The sequence below is a fragment of the Cricetulus griseus genome, chromosome 4 (genome assembly GCF_003668045.3).
Source record: "Cricetulus griseus strain 17A/GY chromosome 4, alternate assembly CriGri-PICRH-1.0, whole genome shotgun sequence".
In the NCBI taxonomy this organism is placed as follows: Eukaryota; Metazoa; Chordata; class Mammalia; order Rodentia; family Cricetidae; genus Cricetulus; species Cricetulus griseus.
Window position 1 is genome coordinate 182889037 of NC_048597.1, and position 12562 is coordinate 182901598.

Consider the following 12562-nt stretch of genomic DNA (forward strand, 5'->3'; position numbering starts at 1 on the left):
GCCGCCGCCACCCAGAACTGGAATTACGGAATTACAAGTTGTTGTAAGCATCATGCAGGTGCCTGGAATCAAACTTGGATCGTCTGCAAGATCTGCAAGTGCTCCTTTGCACTGAGCCATCTCCCCAGCCCGAGCATGTCAGTTTTTATGATATCACCTCTGAATATTTCCTTCTGCTTCTGGTTTGACATATTTACTGAGTGTGTGTAACCTCCCAATGGGCCAGAATGTCTTTCTGAGCTATCTGTTCTGTTCCACTCATCTTATTCCTCTCAAGCCAGAATTACAGAACTTATTCTTCCACCTTCTGAGACAAACACCCTCCATTCATATCCGTTAATATTTTGCATTAGCCCATTCATTCAAATTTGAAACACTTAATTAGCATTTCACATTTTGCCTCAATCCCCCTCAGACACTCTTCGGACCCCTGTGGTACCTCTTCATGCACAATGTCTCCCATTCAAGTCCTCTTTATGTTTGATGATAAAACATTAAGCTTTACTTCATATGGGAGTCACAATTTTCTTACTAAAACCATTCCTGGGTACCAAATACCTCTGCCATTATAATAAATAAGGGCGGGGATCTTATCTCTTTGGTTTGCTGAATTTTCAAAAGGACAGTCTCTTTGATCTATCCACTGATCTGGTTTGGCTCTTGAATAGCTTCTCCCTAAGCCCTTGTGCTGAAGATTTGGCCCTAGATTTATAAGCTACTGAGGGAGCCTGGACCTTCGAGATGTGTGGCCTTGTGGGAGGTCCCTAATCACTGAGAGCATGTCCTCAAAGGGGACCATGGTCCCCTAGTCCCTTCCTCTCTTTCCCTTTCACTTCCCACCACAAGATGGGCAATTTTGCTTAAATCTAGGGCTTCCTGGTCATAGGTTCCAAACCATAAATGGGCCCATTTTACCAGCATCTAAGTTCTCCAAAATTGTTAGCAAAAGTATAATCTCCCCAATGTAAGCTAATTATCTCCAGAGTTTTGTTACAGGGGCATGATGGTGACTGACATACACGTGAAATAAGTGGAAGGACAATCAACTGCACTCAAGAACAATTGGGAGAGGCAGGAAGGGCTGACTATCTACAGGAAACGGCCAGAAGTTTCACTGCTGTTATGGCTTTAAACCAATGTCGAGCATGAATAGATGAAAAATAAATTTTCAGATCACACAAAACTAGATACACAAACTTTGTGTGATAGGGTTATTAATGAGAGAATCTGGATGGGCTGTGAGGAAGTAAGGTGGGGGATTTTAATATGAATTCTTCTAGCGTTCAGCATGAAGTTCTATATTTGGGTCCAAAAGAACACCTGGTCCAGGGTTAGGATGAAGGAACTGTGGTGTGGAATTCAAGTCTAAGATGGGAGCTAGGCTTGGTGTGCATATTATTATTACCTGTGAACTTCAATTAAGTCATTTTAAAATTTATTTTTACTTATGTATGAGTGTATGTGCATGTATGAGCAGGTGCTCTCAGAGGCCAGAAGAGAGTGTCAGTTCTCCTGAACTGGAGTTAGAGATGACTGTGAGTACTGAAAACTCAGATCCTCTGGAAGACCAGCAAGCACTGTGCCATCTCTCTAGCCCCAAATATAGCTGTTTTATGCAGCTCAAATCACACTCAAACAAATTGTGTTTCATTTTGTGTGCAACATTTTCATAAAGACAGAAACATGCTGAAAACGCAGAATGTAGAACAAGAGATATTGGAGACGGAATCTAAGCCATGTGATACAAGCTAAGGAGGCTGGTGATGTGTGGCCCACACTGAGGACATTCTGAGAACACAAAGTCACATAGCTTCAAAGGCATTCTCATGTAAGAAGAGCCTTGGTACTGCCTTTGAAGAACATCAAGAAGCCAAATAAGTGATTAGAAGATATAGGAAGTCTGGTTTTTGTTGCATATAATGTGGGAGGATTTGGACTACTAGATGTGAAGCCCAGCACTGGAACTTTCTAGGGGACCCTACATGAGCTACTTAGCTTCCACAGTTACTACGCTCTTACCCCTTGTCATGTAGAAACTTGACAGCTGCCACACAAGATTGCTTTCATATGTAAAATGGAGCACAAAGCTTGACATGAAGGATTCATTAGTAAGACCCATGACTTATTCAAGTTGATCAAAGATAGAAAAATATCCAATGATATCTCTGTCTCTGGGCACAGCGCCACAGAGGTGGGTAACAAGGGGTGGATGTTGGGAAAGGGTAGTCAAACTCAAGCTGGCTCTCCTCTTGGTATGTTTTACATGCCTTCCTGCACTGTGGCTTATCTTGAAGGCCCATTCGTGTAAGGCCTTTTATGAATGAGGCAGCTGAGGATGTGAAATTTGTTTCACTCTAGCTCTTGCATTATTAAATGTGTGACTATGAACAAGTTGACTGCTCTCCCAAGAATCTTTCTCTGTAAAAGACCTTGACATAGTTTATACACTGCACAGGTCTGGGCCTTTGTTGGGCATTGGATACAATATAGACAGGAAAGCATTTTTAAATTCTAAGCCTGATATAAGATATTATAATAGCTATGATAATTATAAACTGCCCCACCTTTCCCACAGGAAGATGTACTGTGCTCATCTCCTGGATCAGGAAACCAAGCTTGGATAATTTTTATTCACATCACCCTTTTGATTCTATATGGGTCTTATCAGAACCTGAGTTGTAATCTCTATTACATGGTTGTGCTGAATCTTAAAAGATGAGAAACCATTAGCCAGGGAGACAGAACGATCAGAAGGCCATGTATAGAACAACATGGGTGAGGGCATGGCAGGGAAAGTGCTTTGTGGGGAGGAAGAGGGGAGGTGAGCAGACCCACCAGTCTGGGGATGGGTTTGTGGTTCACCAAGGGGCATATATTTAGTGACAAGACAATAACTCAAGATGGAGGATCTTATCACCAGGGACAAATACATGCTTTACCCTATGGGCAAAGAAATATATATGAGAATGTCTTTATAAATATAATTAAAGCATTCTGAAAGGGCACTTAGTTTGCATAAACACGAAAAAATAATCCAGAGAAGTAGAAGGAGGGGGTTCACCCAATGTCTGACTTTCTAAAGGCTTCTTTACCATCTGACCCACAGGGGATTCAGGTCACACACACGTGATCGCTGACTTGTTTCTGAGTGCAGTGAGGGAAATATTCTGCAGGAAATGAGTGTAAAGAATTCGCAAACACTTCTTTTTAACCACTGAAAGTTGGAGCAACTGCACCCTATCAACAGATCCCACGGCTGAACCTTCCTGGACCGTGAGGTGCCCACTGTCTTATCTCCCCCAAACAGTTGCACCTCAGTCTCCCCACTTAACCACAGCCTCACATCATGCCTCAGAAACACCCTGGGCTTCTCGGCCTGTGTCCCCAGATCTCATTCCCATCCCTCCCAAGCCAGCTGAACCAACATTTCTTGAAGCAACCAAATGGTGGACACATCACTGGCATGCCCCAAGTCCATGCTTGGATTTCAGAGAGCCTCTCTTGACAGATTCTCCAGAGTTCTGCAGGGGCCTTCATTCACATGGTGGCCTGAAAGGCTGCCGGGTGACAAGCCCACCTCCCACCCAAGAGAGCATCTGGAGGAAGGGAACAAAGGGCATTCTTGACCCTCCTCTATGATCCAGACCACCAAGGGGTTGGGAGGCATTCAATCTGGCTTGGGCTGGTAGATCCCTTGGTGAGGAAAGGGTCCACCTCCCAATACAACCTGGGATTATTCACTTGGTTTCACACAATGGTAATAATTTTCACCCTTCATATAGAGTTTTGGTAATAAGTAGTGAATGAGGTGCTTTGGAAAGATACAAAATGATATAAATATAGAGAAAGTAGGCCCCTTCCCCCTACATACATTCAATAAGATAATTATAAAAATATAGTTTATAAATGCTATAGGAGTATCCACAGATAGAGGAGCTTGAGTAGATAATAAACAGAATAGATAAGGAATTGAGAAGTGATAGAAGGTAAGTAGGCAGATAGACATAGATATAAATAGGTGATAGATAATAGATATGTAGTTAGGTACATATAGATAGAGAGATGATAGGGATAGCTAATTGACCAATGATGGATTGATATAGGTAGATGGCAGATGACTAGATAGATAAGTTAAATAGATAAGTAATAGATGCTAGATAATAGATGGGTAGATGTGAGGTTATATGATACAGGTGATAGGTATATAGATAATAGATGATAGATAGATAGGTAGAGATACCAGAGAATAGATAGATATGATATGATAAATAGATGATAGATATAACAGATGGATAGAGGATAGATTGATTGATATGATATATAGATGATAGATTTGGTTTATACATGGGTATGCCTTGTTATAGTATGTGTTTCTCTAGATTCACAGTTACACATGAAACCCTAACTTGAGGTAGTCTAAGCCACTCTTTTACCTCTTCAAAGCACAGTCTTCCTGCCTGTCTTGCATCCTCTATTGTTGATCTCCCTGCTCTCTGGGTGGCATTTCCTTGCAGGGACAGAGTGAGATATACGAAGCCTCCTGACTCAGAACTTGAGATAAACAACAACAGAGAGGCCTGAGGGACTTTATCCAAACAGATGACCCTTTGGGGCTCTGAGGCAGGCCATTTGGTGACTGGCATATGCAACATCCATTCTAAATGCCAAGAGTGACCTAATTAGTAAGAGGATGATGTGGAAGAGGATGCTCCCTGCATCAATTACTCTCTCTCTCTCTCTCTCTCTCTCTCTCTATATATATATATATATATATATATATATATATATATATCAAAATTGCTTAGAGTTTGCCTGGTAGTTTCAGGGTTATTAATTCTTTCAGGCAATCCATTGGCTCAAGATAGAAAAGGCCCAAACTGGATCTATGAGGACATCAGTTTTAATGTGTCACAATTCAAGCCACCAACCTGTGTGGATGGAAGAGCAGGAGTGTAAAGAGAACATTTTATTTTCTAATTACTGAATCTAATGATTATTATAGTCCTAAATCAATGCTAGGTACCAGAAATAAAATCTCTCTCTCTCTCTCTCTCTCTCTCTCTCTCTCTCTCTCTCTCTCTCTCTCTCTCACACACACACACACACACACACACACACACTCTAAGTGCCCAAATGATGTTTTCTGTGTCATTGAAGGTTTTTTCCTGAACTTGCTGAGTGCCCTTTAGAATTCATCTCCCTTGTCAAATTCAGCTTCAGGTCCCACCCACTGGTTCCATTTCCAAAAGGCTGTTCAACATCTTCAGCTTGTTTTAGAAGTTCTCTGGGGCTGGGAACATAACACAGTTGGCAGAGCACTTTCTTGGCAAATTCAAGGCTTTAAGACCCCTGGGTTCCATCCCCAGCAACATATAAAGCAGGAGTGGTAGGGCAATAGCACTCGGGAGGTAGAAAGGGGAGGATCAGGATCTATGACCATCCTCAGCTCCACTGGAAGTTTGAGGCCAGCCTGGGCTACATGAGACTCTGCCTCAAGTTCAATAGTTGTATAAACCAAAATCTTCAAAGGAAGTAGCAGGTGGAAGACAATGCTGTGACATTTTCCAGAAAAATAAGGGACAGGTAGTGGAGCCTTGGACCCAGGTCTTCTGCCTCCAAATCTAGTCTGCATCATTTGGCATGTAGCAGCCCAAACTGGTCACTAGCACTTACTGAATGACAACAGGGACTGAAGGGTCTTGAAATAAACTCAATGACATGATGAGTTTGGGGTTCTTTCTAAGCCTGAGTTCCACCTGATCCTGGAGAACTGTCCCTGTGTTGGGACAAGTTGGGAAAGAAGGCTGGCCCTGGCTCCCACATGACAGTCACAGCCATTTGTTTTGTTAACCTCATGTGAACATTACAAATGTGGTATGGAGCAGAGGCCACCTCCTTCACTAGTGACTTCTTGAGTCAACATGGCCCCTCTACCTTGACCTTCAAAGGAACCACTTCAAAGGAGAAATGCAAGGTCCTCCTCCGATGGTGGAAACTCTGGGGTGGTTCTTGCTTTGAACTCAGAGGGCTGGGGTGTCAATACCAACTGGTTTGCCTAGCATCTAGGTGGGTGTTGCTGGTATCCTTCTTCCAAATTATCTTTAAGTGAAAGGCTCCCAGGACAGCATTGGAAAGGAAAGTTTCCCACAGATGGGCTCAAGCAGTTGAACCAGTGTTTTCATAGAGACTGACCGTGTCTCTTCAAGAACACTGGGGACAGACCAATCCCTGGTACTTAAACTGTTCTGAGTTTGAGAATACAGGAAGCTCCATGTTTCCCTTCCAATACAACAGCCTCAACCACCTATTCTCATGCCCCTGACTCCCCTGAACCAAAAAAAAAAAAACAAAAAAAACCAAAAAAAAACAAAAAACAAAACCAACAACCCTCATGCTTCATATTCTATCTCCTGGAGATCGGTGAATTCTTCCTTTCTCTGTACACAATTGGGTGTGGTGATGCTCTTTTAAAAAAAACATATGTAAGAAACAGACTGGGGAAAAGGTGACCAAGCTTGGTTTTCTGCAGTGATAGTTTTCCTTGGATGTGGGGCTTTTCATTTCTCAGACATCCTCAAGTCGACTGGAACAGGTGGCCACCTTGTCAGAGAACCCTGCTGGCAAAGCAGTGCTGACAGGCTGGCCCTGAGTTGGGCTCCCCCACATTGTCCAGCCTCCCCCGTGGTTTTCCTCAGTAATGGAGATGGGAACAGAAGTAGTAGCTGGCTGTTGGCTTCTGTTCTCCAGGCCTTCCTCTCTGGCGGGTACTGGAAGAAGAAAATCCTGAGACAACAAAGCTGACAGATGGAGGCAGCTGGGAGCTCTAGTCACCACTAGCGAGTACAAGATTAGGCAAGCATCTTGACTTGCATCAGACAGGGCTGTGAGTGGGAAATAACTGGGCTGAGCTACTGAGATTGTTGGGTTTAATTTGTTAACGCAGCAGAGCATGACACAAAACAGAGCCTGACTAACAGTGCCCAGAGGCACAATATGGGGGAAGGCTTGATGGGAGAAGTAACATTTATTTGTGTGTGTGTGTTGGGGGGGGGTCTCTTACCTGCATGTATGTCTGTGTAACACACATATGCCTAGTGTTCATGGAGGCCAGAAGAGGGCATCAGGTCCCCTAGAATTGGAGTTACCAACAGTTGTGATTTCCCCATGTGGGTGCTGGGAATTGAACCGGGGTCCTCTGGAAGAGCAGCAACCAGTGTTTTTAGCGCTGAGTCAGCCTCAGGAAACAATATTGAGAGTGAGGGTAGACACTTGGCAGGAACTCTCTATGGAGTTATGAAGTGGTGGGGAGGAGCAGGACAGTGTGAAGCAGAGCCAGCCAGCCAGGAAAGAACAGAGTATAATTTAAATCTGAGAAGGCCTGGGGTGTTGGGAAATAGAGCTGACAAAGTTGGTCTCACTGGACTGAGGGTTGGCTTGACCTCTTCCTGAGCTTTCTTTGTAGGGCACCAGGCAACGAACACTTGGACATTTGATGAGAACAGGGGCAAGGAAAAGATACTGGAGTAAAGCTGGACTAGGACCAACTTCTCCACGAAGAACTAGAGTGATACAGGCCTAAACAAAGCAGAGGTTAAGAGGATGGAAGCAGCATTTAGGGAGCAGAACTTACCAGGCTGGAGTGCTCCTTGTGAGAAGCTCTTGGTGACAGAGAGAGGAAGGGAAGAGATGTGGCTTATCACCTCCATGTCACGGAAGATGATGATGTTCAGAAACAGGAACCATGGAAGAGAAGCAACGATGGCAAAGAAACAACAGGTGTTGTTAAGAGCAGTTAAGGAAACAAAGAAGGAAAGGGATTCTGGAGAGAGGGAAGTCATGGGGGCAGAGGGCAGGAGAGCCACTGTTCCAGACATCACAAGTTGGACAGATCACCACGGACTCTGGGTACTCCTAAACCTGGTAGGCCATGGCAAGAAAGGACATGGCATTTTACATTCAGTGTGCATCCATGTGGAAGTTACACAAGGATGCTGATAAGAGTGTGAGTGTGGATGACCAGAGTATAGCCATTAGCAGGAATTCAACAGTTCATGTTCAGGACAGAAGCCGCTAGCATGGACTATTCTTTTGAACCGACACCTATCTGCCTAGTCTAATGAGTAAGACCTGCTGCTCCCTTGAGAGCTTACAGTCCAGGGGAGGAGGGAATAGGAACTGTTCATGCAGTGAAACGGGCAGGAGGTAGGATGCTCAGGTGCTCTGAGGGTGTCCAGGAAGGATTCCTGGAGGAAATGCTCCAGAGGCTGCTCTGCTGAGCTGTGGGGCAGAATGGCTGGAATGAGCTATTTCAGGGAATGGAGACTCCAGGTTCAGAGGCCTGAGAAGAAGAGAGAAAAAGAAAAATTCGATGCTTTCACGGCCCTGGTTTGGTCAGGCTGGAGCTTAGAGGTAGGAAACATGGAGGTATAGATCCAGGTCAGATCAAGATGGGCCTCTCAATCACTCCATCAAGGTGCCATTTGTAAAGGAGGGATGGCTGACAAGTGGAAGGGATGCCTGACTGGGAATGTCACACATGATACTGAGCAAGTGGAGACAGAAGAAAGAAGAAAGGATCTGGACATATCCATGCATCTGGTCAGACAGCAAGGGCTAGCCCTGTCCTGTCAGTGGCAATGGATAGAAGGAAGCAATAGAAGTTGATGTCTGGCAGGTTGTTGAGATACAGTGATGGCATCTAGGTCTGCCTGGCTTTTATACTCCCTATGACATAAGAGGGCTGTGACAGCATCAACCAGGACATACAAAGTAGCTGGACCCAGTATCTCCATCCTTATACTTAAATGCATGGCAATATGATTATTCTTGAAACCTCTCTCCCCAGTACTAGCCTCTTAGCCCCTATTTTTCATACCTCATCTCCCAGTGCTGCTTAAAGAGAATGAATGCTGACTGCTTAGGACTCCATAGGAGTCCTGATTTACAGACCAAGCCATGCCCTTGTGCAAGCAGCTCAGGAATCACACACACACATGCTCTGAGTCTGAGCCACCTCCCTGAAGGTGACTCCTGCTCTCTCTAGACCACTCCAAAAATACAAGAAGGTGCCCAGAGAAACAACTTTTCAAACTGAATGGCATCACCAGCCCTCACCTTGGGATCTCAGACATTCTCTTAAGAAACTCTGGGGCTGGGGAGGTAGCTGGGTTGATAAGAGTGTTTGCCTGAGCAGGGCAATGTGGCACACGCCTTTAATCCCAGCACTCAGGAGGCAGAGGCAAGTGAATCTCTGAGTTTGAGACTAGCCTGGTCTTCAGAGTGAGTTTCAGGACAGCCACGGCTACACAGAGAAACCCTGTCTCAAAACAAAACAAACAAACAAAAAAAAATGTGTGCCTAACATACACAAAGACCTAGATTCCATTCCCAGAACCGACATCAACTGGGCCCTGGTGATGCACACTTAGAATCTGAGTGCTTGAAAGGTGGAGGCTGGAGGATTAGAAGTTCAAGATCATCACCCTGCTACAAAGGCCAGACTGGGCAGATATATGAGACCTTGTCTCTAAAACAAAATAAAAGTCCTCATAGGCCATGAGCTGAAAGTCCTTGCTTGATGCAGCTTATAATTGCACTCAAGCTAACACCCAAAAAGGGAGTTGCTTTCAGAATATGGGAACTGAGTCCAGAACTGAGAGCATGCGGGTCTGACCACACCATCCTCTCTTGCATCCCTGGTCTCTGTGGTTTCCTCTCTGTGCCATGCCTTCCTCTGCTAACTCTGACTCTGCCCTGCTGAGCTTGCCCTGAGCCTCCCCTGGGTGGATTCTCCCCAGTGCAGGATGGGCCTGAAGCTGACTGATTGACCCTTGGCTTCCTGTCTAGAACATTCCTTTGAGAGCAGCCTCTCATTTAATTTTGCTTCTAGTTGCTTTTGAAAAGGTTTCTTTACAAGAAGGTCCAATAAACACTTGGGTCAAATAGGGCTGTGGCATTATCTTGTCATAGTTGCTCCCTGTTTTCTGAAACACATGTTTCACGGTTACAGTGTTAATTCTCTTTTATAAAGTAAAATGTTGCAGATGGGCTGGAGAGATGGTGCTGTGGTTAAGAGCAATGGCTGCCTTTCCACAGGACCCGAATTTGATTTCTGGCACCTACAGAGCAGCTCACAACCATCTGCAACTCCAGTTCTAGGGTATCGAATGCCCTTTTCTGGACATCATGAGCACCAGGCATGCAGGTGACGCACAAATATACATGCACTCAAGACACCCATGCACATTGAAAAAGAAGATTGCAGCCGCTTTCTTAGATGACTCACTCTTTTCCTTTCCTTCTCCCAAAACCAAATCACAATCTCCCAACAACTAATGAAACATGAGCATCTGCACTTCTAATGTTTTCAAGATTTGCATAAAATACTAAGGTGTGATATTACACAAATTTGGGAAAATATGAAAGTGAAGGGAAAAAGTTACCATTTGTTCCAAAGGCCACACCCAAGACAATGACCTCTAAAACTACACCGATCCCCACCATGCGTTTATGTACATTGCAGATGTACCCATGCACTGCTGTGTGTCACTAAAAATGTGTCATAATGCATTTTGAACTTTTCTTTAAGGTGTGTGTGTGTGTGTGTGTGTGTGTGTGTGTGTGTGTGTGTGGTGTGAATTGTGTATATGAGTACAGGTACCCCTAGTGGTCAAGAGGGGCTGTCAGATCCCCTGGAGCTGGAGTTACAGGTAGTTCTGAGTTGCTCAGCATGGGTGTTGGGAACTGAACTCAGGTCCTCTGCAAGACCAGTACATGCTCTTATCCACTAACCATCTCTCCAGTTTCTGGATCTTCCTTTTCTTTCTTTCACTCATTTTTGTTAACTTAAAAGTATACTATGAGCACCTTAACCAATAAAAAAGTAGTTATTATTAGTCATGTTGACTACATGCTACATGTGTTAGTTCATGTAATTTGAATAGAATTGAATGGAACAGAATAGAATAGAATAGAATAGAATAGAAGAATAGAATAGAAGAATAGAATAGAATAGAATAGAATAGAATAGAATAGAATAGAATAGAATAGAATAGAATAGGATCTCCCTAAGAGGAAAGATTTTTATTACTATTAATGTGTCCTAGATGGTACTATTGTTTGAATTAAGTGTCTCCTAAAGGCTCATGTGATAAAGACTCGGTAACTAACAGTTTGGTAGTGGTACTTTTAAGAAATGGTGGTGAAACCTTGAGAAAGTGGGACCCAGTTGAAGGGAGTTGGGTCACTGGAATATACCCTTGAATTAACTCTCTCTCCCCCTCCCTCTCCCTCCCCTCCTCTCTCCTTCCTGAGCTCCATGAAGTGAACAGGCCCACTCTACCATGTGCTCCCACTATGATATACTGTGCCACCACAGGCCACAAAACACGATGAGCTGAAACTTCAAAAACATGAACTGAAATTAGTCATTTTCTTAATTTGTTTCCTTGGGTTATATGTCAGAGTAACAGAAAGCTGCCTGATATAAATTAAGATACTCGGGCTAAATCAAGGACTTATAAGATCTTTGCTACCAGATTTAATCTTTATGTTTTTGATAGCAACTCTCATCTCATTTTTGTTTTCTCAGTTGCAAAAATCCACACTTTCTCACTAACTATAAGAACTTTTACATATTAAGTATCTAAACATATTGGCTATCAAATAAAACAATTTTACTCTTATGATTCTTTGTATTTCTATAATATCAAAAAAATAAAAGTAATGAGAAATAAACTGAGCCAAGGAGGTTAAACAATATGCACATGAAAACTATAAAATATAAATGAAAGAAATTAAAGAAGAAAATACTTCAGTGGAGTCATAGCCCATATTCATGGATTAGAGGAATCAATATTGTTTAAATGTTCCTACTACTTAAAGCAGTCTACAGAGTCAATAAAATTCCTATCAAAATTTATGTGAGATTTTTCATAGAAATTATTAGAGAATTCTGAAATTCACATGGAACAAATAACCAAAGCAACTTGGAGAAAGAACGCCATTAGAGGCAGCATGCACCATGATTTCAAAATGATTACAAACTTTGATAAACAAAACAGCAAGACACTCGTGAGGCTCAAAGATACACACATCACCAAACAGAACTGAGAGTCTAGAAAAAAATCTCATGTATATACAGTTAACTAACCCCTAGTGAGGTGCCAAGAATATATAATTACAAAAGAACAGTCTACTTCATATGTGGTATAGAGGAACATTGAAATCTACACACAAAAGAAATTGGATCTTCATCTTATACTATATACAAAGATTGGCTTAAAATAGGTTATACAGGGCTGGAGAGATGGCTCAGCCATTAAAGGCTAGGCTCACAACCAAAATGGGTTATACCTAGACACAAAACATAAAGCCATAAGACTTTTAGAAGAGAATGAAGAAGAGAAGTTCCTCCATGCTGGGTAGAGGGCTGCTCGGTCAGCAGAGGTGCTGCACAGGTATAAGGTACTGAGTTTAATCCCAGAACCCACACAGAGTATTGGAAATTGCGGCATGGGCTTGTAAGCCCAGAGACAGGCAGATTCCTGGGGCTCAGTGGCCA